The sequence below is a fragment of the Capricornis sumatraensis genome, chromosome 15, assembly GCF_032405125.1.
Source record: "Capricornis sumatraensis isolate serow.1 chromosome 15, serow.2, whole genome shotgun sequence".
NCBI classification, from domain to species: domain Eukaryota; kingdom Metazoa; phylum Chordata; class Mammalia; order Artiodactyla; family Bovidae; genus Capricornis; species Capricornis sumatraensis.
The window spans coordinates 78121421-78129841 of record NC_091083.1 but is presented as its reverse complement, the minus strand read 5'-3'; the positions used below and the strand labels follow the sequence as shown (position 1 = coordinate 78129841).

General features: G+C 51.9%; 1 non-coding gene across 1 annotated transcript; it reads left to right on the top strand.

Annotated features, from left to right (window-relative positions):
• The first annotated feature begins 8036 nt into the window (after positions 1 to 8036).
• Positions 8037 to 8123, top strand: LOC138091912 (small nucleolar RNA SNORD35). The gene has a single exon (XR_011145945.1). It is a non-coding gene; the product is annotated as a small nucleolar RNA SNORD35 (small nucleolar RNA).
• Positions 8124 to 8421: the final 298 nt, after the last annotated feature.

The following is an 8421-nucleotide window of genomic DNA, read 5'->3' as shown; positions in this document are numbered from 1 at the left end:
GAAGCCCAGAGATTGCCCCCTGTCCTCCGGGTGATGCCCACCACTCAAGCCCTGCTCAGGGTCTCCCCCTCCCCCCCACCCACGCAGCCTTGGATTCGGGGCACTGGCTCAGGATCCCCTCCGGAACTTTGCCACTTCTAGCTGTGTGGCCTTGGGCACACCATGAAAGCTCTCTAAGCCTCTGTTTCTTCCTGCAAAATGGGTGTAGAGGTGCTGTGGGAGGACCCATGGAGATAACCAGGGCAGTGGGGGCTTGGCTCAAGCTCTGACACTCAAGGGGTTCTCAGTGAATCACAGTCTCACTGAGGGAGAGGTCTGGCTGCCTCCCGCGGGCCCCTGGGTCCAGGTGGAGTCAGGCAGAGAGGCCTTCCCAGCTGAGTGTTTCAAGCTCAGGCTCTGGAAATGTTGCAGCTGCCACTCTGCTACGACCCAGCTGGGACCCACTGACAGCATCTTAATTTCAGCCCAAGCTCTTTTCCAGACGGGCTGCTAATTAGGGCTAATGGGCAGCTCTCCCTGCTGGCTCCCGCTGCCTCCTCCTCCTCTATTAAAGCCAGCCACTGAGCAGGGTCACTGGGCTGATGCCCCAGGGGCCCACTGGTGAGTCAGTCCTCTGGGTTAAGCATTGCTCTCCAAAGTCTCTTGGCCGCGTGAGCTTTTTGTTGCTTTTCCACCCGACAAATGGGAGGTGGAGGAAGGGGCAATCTTCATCCAGGCAGGCAGGCAGTTCAGTGACCATGGACCTGCTTCCTACTCTATGCCAGGCCCATGGGAGGCACTGAGGCCACGCAAATAAACCAAACCCAAAGGCAGACATTTCTGAATTCAAAACTTAGTTTAATCTTGTTCTGGCTGTGTGACCTTGGGCAAGTTACTTAACCTCTCTGAACCCAAGCTCCACATTTGTAAGACAGTCCCTACTTTACAGGGATGGTGTAAGGATGAGATGAGAGGTGGTGAGTTGAACACAGTGGCCAGCCCCACAGTGATGAAGCTGGTAGGAGTCTGAGGGATCATAAAAGGCCTTGAGTGCCATCTCAAGAAGCTAGAACTTCATGCCCAGAGAGCAATAGGCAAGAACTATTATTCTTACCATGTTTGTTCCTGCTCAGGGCTTATTAAGCACCTCCAAAGTGCTAACAATGGGAGACTAGCTAAACACACAGCACTCACTATATGCCAGTCACTGTTCTAAGGAACTCATTTAATCCCCACAACAACCCACAAGATGGGGGTAATTATTGTCCCCACTCTACAGATATGGAAACTGAGACACAGAAAGGTCTTGCCCACAACCACCTAGCCAATATTCAGTTCCCTATCACTGTGTAGCAAATTAGCCCAAAACTTAACAGCTGTGAACAAGAAACACTGATTACCTCACAGGTTCTGTAGGTCAGGACTCCAGCACAGTTTACCTGGCATCCCAAACCCTCCCTGCTATTGACTAGAAATGTTAGTTTCTCGCCATGTGTGCCCTTCCACAGACCACAGGGCCGTCCACAACAGGGCAGCTGTCTACCATCCCTCATAGAGAAGGAGCAAGACAGAGTGTCCAAGAGGGGAGCTTTCACCCTTTTATAAGCTACTCTCAGAGGTGACATTCCATCACTCCTACTGTATCGTACCTATTAGAACTAAGTCACTAGGTCCCACCCCTCTCTCAAGAGAAAGGGGCTCCACACAGGTATAAATACCAGATGCCACCACCCTGCTGGGCACCCTCTTGGTGGGTATCCAGCGCAGCCAGTAAATCGAGGCACTGGAGTATGAATCCAGGGAGGCTGGACCAGAATCCATGTTTTCAAACCAGAACCTGATTAATACCCCGCCCAGCTTCATGATCATTGCCTGAAAGATGAGAGAGGAGACAGCATCCCCACCCTCCTAAAGACCTCCATCTAGAGAGGGAGAAGCAGAAAAGCCAGAGTAAGATGAAAGGTGCATTGGCAGGGAGGATAGCAGATTAAGCAGAAAGCCTTCCTGGAGGAGGTGATGCCTGATCTAAGACGCAGAAGACAAGAGGGAGCTGGCCAAGCTAACAGAGGTATGGAAGAGAATTTGGCAGCTGGAAACGTTTGTGCCAAGGCTCACATGGAAGAATGATGCTTTGTGTGAAGGCCAGTGAGTGTATCGGAGGGTAAAGAAGGAGTTGGAGAGGTAAAGAGACTAGGTTGGAATGGGGCAGGTAATGGAACTTGGATATCATTCCGAAGAACTAGGGAGCCGTGGAAGGTTGTCCATGGTAAGATCTGTGTTTTAAAAAAAGTCTGCTGAATGGTGTGGAGAACGGAAGAGGGGGCCTGGGGGCAAGGAGAGGAGTGAGGAGGTTTTTCCTCCCATTCAGGTTGTGAATATTGAGCAAGGGCCGACTAACTACGTATACCATTCCAGGCACTGGAGATTTGGCCATGGATAACACAAGGCTCTTTTCTATTGGAAGTCACATTCTGGCAGGAGGAAACAATAAACTTACAAAACTAATAAATAAAAGCGAAAATTACCAAGGTGATAGGTGTGATGAAAAATAATAATCATAAAGAAAAGTAGCTTAAAAACAAAAGTGGCCACATAAGTCACATTGACCTTAAGCCTGAAATTCAAGAAGAGTGGGCCAGGAGCGTCCCTGGCAGCCCAGGAGCACAGTGGCCACCCCGCGCTTCCATGGTAGGCGGTGTGGGTTCAGTCACCGATCAGGGAACTAAGATTGCACATGCCTTGGAGTATAAACCGCCCCCCGCCAAGAAAAAAGAAACAGCTGGCCATGAGAACCCAGCATTCCAGGCAGAGAAATAGCCAGTGCAAAGTCCTGAGGTAGAGCAGGTTAGGTCGGAGGCCAGGACGGCCGAGACACACTAGCCAGAAGCGAGAAGAACAGGAAATGAGGCTGAGAAAGTAGACAGAAGCCAGAACAAGAGAGGAGTCTTGGTCTTTGCCTGACCCTAAGCCTTGGCAGCCAGGAAGAAAGGCAGAAAGGCCAAGAGGTGACATGAAGAAGGCACAATCCACTGGCCTTGTGTAAGCGTATCTGAGTGATGATGCTGGCCCAGCGGACCAGGGGAGCCACAGCAAGTGAGAGAGCGAGGAGGCTGGCCCAGCCCCGGCCTGCTTCTCAAACAGGCCTCCTCCCCACGGACCCCGCCACCAATTAACAGTCATCCCCACGGCAGACCCGGGCGAAGACAGCGGAGAGGCAGTATTTGCATATTTGTTTAATAAAAAGTTATGCATGTACAAAGACAGATAATTAATTACCCAGCATATTTTCCTCCGTTCCCTCGCCCCTCCTCCAAGCTACCACCATGGCCCCAATCACTTTCCTCTCCTTCCTGCTGAGTCAGCAGAATCTTTGCCTCTTCTCAGAGGGGAGAGGGCTTGGGGGGAGGCGGGGCGGGTAGGCCCAATAAATATGTACTTATGAAGTGTGTATTGCGGCCAGTCAGGCCTGCATAAGTAGCTATCCCGGATGGTTCTGCTTGAAGTATTTATGCCAGTACCTAGGGCCACTTTAGCTATTTATTTTCGCAAAGAAATTAAATTAGATAGTTTGATAGCTTTCAGTGTAATTATAAAAGAAATTTACATGAGATGGTTATGAGGAGGAGGGGGGTCATTAAGCACCCAAACCCCAAGGATATCCATTGGTTGGGACCCTCCGGCTTAATTCCTCCCCAGCTACTGCAAGAGGGTGGGGAGGTGTCCCTTCCAGGGAAGCCTAGGATGGGGGCGGGGGTGTTCAAATTGCTGGATTATGAGCCCCAAGAGGGTGGGAGCAGTCTGTTTCAGCAGTAAGTGTGGAGCCTGGTAAGTGCCCAGTGGATGCTCAGAGCGAGTGAACGTCAGCTCCCCCAAGTACAGGGCTACCTTATCTCTGAGCCTCATCTGTAATAATGCTTCACTCACCCAGCTGTTCAGAGAATTCAATAAGATGCAAACAAAACACTCCCTAACCCTAGCTGCCATTAAGTGAGCACTCATAATATTTCAGGAACTATCCCAGGTACCACACTGAATCCTCCCAACAATCATTTATTCCTGGTGGTTTAGTGGTTTGGATTTGGGCCTCTCTCTCATAATAGTCAGACTTCCTTGATGGATCAGTGGTAAAGAATTCACCTGTCAGTGCAGGAGACACAGGTTTGATTCCTGGGTCAGGAAGATCCCTTGGAGGAAGGCATGGCAACCCACTCCAGTATTCTTGCCTGGAGAATCCCATGGACAGAGGAGCCTGGCGGGCTGAAGTTCACGGGGTCTCATAGATTCAGATGTGACTTAGCAACTGAGCATGCATGCTCCTAACAGTCACTTAAATCAGGGGTCAGGGCTTTAATTTTATCCCCACTTAATGGATGGCGAAAGTGAAAGCTGCCCAGGTTCAATGAGTTATCCCTGCCGCTCAGGACAGGACCAGATTATAAACCTGGCAACTGGGCTGAGCCCACACCTCTGGTCAGGAGCTCTTTGACCACCCTAGTTTTCTTAAAAGTGGGCAGGTCTTGCATTTCAGAGTTAAAGACCTACTGGCTTCAACCATGCCCAAGTGTAGCCAGGGAAACCCAGACCTGGGAAGGAGAGCGTTGTGCCAGCATCCCACTGAGTGAGCTGGGGCTGGAACCACCACCCCCCCCAGCACCACTGTGCTCACCTCCCCAGGGCTGAGTAATTATCCGGAGTTGATTAGCACTGATTGCAGGTCCCCTCACGGGACAGAGGAGGGAGCCCCACCTACAGCTGGGCATGTGGGCTGGGGGAGTGGGGCACAGCAGTGCTGGGGGTTCCTCTCATTCACCCCATCACCCACCCACCGGCCCAGGGGTCTAAATCCGGGCCCTGGAGGAGCACCCCTGGAAACCTAGGGCTGGGGAAACACACTTTAATCCAAAACTGGGGAACTGAGGCTGGTTGAGGAAGCTATGGGGAGAGGAGGGGCAAAACATTTGAATTCTATTTCTGGCTCTGCCACTTACCCCAGCTGTGTGGCAAACTCAAGCTCTCTGAGCCTGAGTTTTTTCATCCATAAAATGGGAAGACAACTGTCTCTTCCTCCAGGAGTTTCACGAGGACTAAAGAAGGCCTGAAAGGAAGTAAGCACTCAAGAAACATACTATTATTATCATTTCCGAAATCCTGAAAGTGGGAAAAGCAGTGGACTTTTTTTTTCCAGCTGCACTAGATTTTCGATGCTTCCTGTGCTGGCTTCAGCAGTTGCATGTGGGATCCGTAGTGGTGGCTTAGAGGCTCCAAGGCATGTGAGATCTTCCTGGTTCAGGGGTAGAACCTGTGTCCCCTGCATTGGCAGGCAGATTCTTAACCACTGGACCGCCAGGGAAGTCCCTGAACTGTCTTTTTAACCAGAAACTGCGAGGCTGATGGATGCAGGAAAGAGCACTGCCCTTGAGCCATATGGGTGGGGTAGGGCTGGCCATTCTTCCCGCCCCGTGGAAGCCCCCCACCCAAACTCTCTTGGAGGTGGACTGAAGAAGGAGACACCACGTGCTGCTGGTCTGTGTGTGCCAGGTAAATTCATTCAGGTGTGTCCCAGTCCCAGATGAGGACACGTGCCTCCTGCAAGTCCTTCGCAAAGATTCCACCCCCCAATCAGGTAACAGAGCCAAAATTTCAACCTGGGTCACTCTGTCCCCAAAGCCCCTGGGGCATCTGGTGTACCAGCTTGAAGCCCTCTTCTTGGCATGGGAAGTCACCTGGGCCCTGGGCAGCCCTGCCTATCCCAGGCCCTGCCCAGGGTAGAAAATCAGCGAAAAAGAGCAGAGGATTTAACTGAAGACACTAATCAGGGAATCCTAGTGAGGATGCCAGTCAAGATCCAATTAAAATGCCAGCCACCGTGAGTTCCCCTTTTTAATTTTCCACAAATTAGCTTAAAAGGGAGGATGGAAATGAAGATATTAGTTGTTTTATTTATTTTTTTTTTAGAGCCAAGAGGGAAAATCCTTTGAGAATTATATTATTTGTTTCTCTTTAAAAAAAAAAAAAAAGCCACTCTCAGCTGAGGGATTTGGGTTCCATCCCTATTCCCCTTAGAGGCAATTTTCAGGGCCAGCCATTTAGAGTGCTGGCATGGTAACCCCTTTATAATATAAAGCACCATTTCCTGAACGAGCACTTAGCGTGTACCTTCCAACCCTCACCACCCCGCAGATCAGCCTCACTGCACCTGTTTACTTGTAACTGAGGCTCAGAGGGGTGAAATGACGTGCTCCAGGTCGTCCAGCTGGGAAGGGATACCGCCTGGTTCCAACAGTCATGTGTTCCCCCAGTGCAGCCAGGCTCTCTCTCATTCAGCCCCAGATCCGGGTTCAAGCCTCAGACCCCACTGGGTCCCGCAGGAAACTGCAGAGCTGGGGGCACAGACGGGGCTCCAGCCTGCCTTCTGCGTCCTGTCGGGCCTGCCAGGGGTTATGAGTCTCCCAGAGGTCCCGTGGACCCTTGAGTCTTCACTCAAGATGGGGTAGTCCCAGAGGGGCAGTGATTTCTGACCCCCGACACACACACACACGCAGGAACTGGGTCTCTGCCCTTCAGAACCTTGCCGCTGGGACCCGACCCATTCATCACTGTCTCTGGCAAAGGCCAGCTCCTGCCCCCGCCACCCCCACAGCTACTGGCCCTGGCAACCGGTGTCCTTGATCTCACTGCGGTGTCCTCCACTCCCCTGGTCCCCCCATCCTCCTGTCTACTGGAAATAATGCGTTTTGCTGATATGGAAACAATACAAACTTCGGCTCAGCGACAACAGCAGCCTTCCCACTGTGCCTTCTCCAAAGGCCACAGCACCCCCGGGAGCCCCACCACCCGAGGGCATGCCCAAGCCCGTACAAGTTCTGGGCCAGGACCTCGGCAGGGACAAAATGCTCACACTTCAGGGCTGTGTGGCTTTGGACAAGTGACTTAACCTCTCTGTGCCTCTGTTTCTTTATCCAAAAATGGATATAATAAAAATCTAGTTCAAAAGAGTACGGTAATGGCCTTCCCTGGTGGCTCAGTGGTAACAAATCTGCCTGCCAAGGTGGGAGACACAAGTTTGACCCCCGATCCAGGAAGATCCCACAAGCCTCAGAGCAACTAAGCCTGTGCACCCCAACTTTTGAGTCTGCTCCAGAGCCTGGGAGCCACAACTATTGAGCCCACGTGCTGCAACTACTGAGCCCACGCTCTGCCACAAGAGAAGTCACCGCAGTGAGAAGCCTGAGCGCTGTAGCTGGAGGAAAACCCAAGCAGCAACGAGGACCCAGGACAGCCGGAAATGAAAACCAAAAATTGTTTAAAAATGAACAGTTATGGTGAGAGTTCCATGAGACCACACTCATGGTACACAGAAGATGCGCAATAAATGTTACCCTCTCCTCTCTAAAACCTGGAGGGGGAAAGGCCCAGCTAGGATGGAGGGTTCTAGATGGAACAGGAAGCAACACAGGGGTGAAAAGATGAGACAAGCCTTCCCTTAAGTGAGTCCCGAGTCCATTGAAAGGGAGAAAAATGAGGCATCAGGAGCTCGATGACAGATGAAAATAGCTCACTGCCTTCCTGGCCTGGGAGAAAGGGCGAGGGCAGACCTGAAGCTTCCCAGGCCATTGCTTCCTCAGTCCTCGCCAGTGAACAGTTTCATTGCCCCTGGGTGGGTCCTGGGAGAGCCCGAGCCTGCAGTGACCTCAGGCTTGGTCCGAGCTTCTTTGGAAGAGGATGCCTGAATCTGAGGGTGACCCTTCGGACTCTGGGGGCAGCCCAAGGCTGGGGACGCTCAAGCTAAGGGTTAGTCTAGTTCGAGAAGATGTCTGAATCTGGGGTTGTGCCAAATACGTATAGAAGCCCACCCCTGGAGGGATGTCAGTCTGGGGAGTGTAACTCTCAGCTTGGGGCTGGTCTTGGTTTAGGAGGCTATAGACCTGCACTGGGTGTTAAGACTGAGCTGAATCCTAGGTCTGTCTGTGAACCCGAGCCTAGCAGCCATCAGATTTTGAGGTGAGCTCCGAATGTGGGGTTTGCTGACAATGAACCTTAAAAAAGATTGGGGTATCGGCAGATGATGGCTTTTTCTCATGATGGTCTCTGGAGGCTACTCCGGGTGGTGCCGATCATGCAAACGGCTCAGCTGATGCCAGGAAAAAAAAGAATATATAGGGGCATCTGTGAGCCCAAATATGTGAACCTCACATCTGAGGGACGTCGTCTGTTTTAGGAGCCCTGTGTGTGAGGGTCCACACCAGCCCTGGGGGTTGGCTAGGGAAGGAGACAGGCGTCTCAGGGCAGTAAGGAAGAAGTCTTGGGGGCATCCTCGGGCAGCAAGGGAAGAGGCACCTAGTTCCCCCTCCCTTGGCCCTTCTTTACCCTCTATTACTGCACACAATCCTCACATCTCTGGTCTCACCCTCCATCACCCACTCATGCCCCTCCTTCCATACC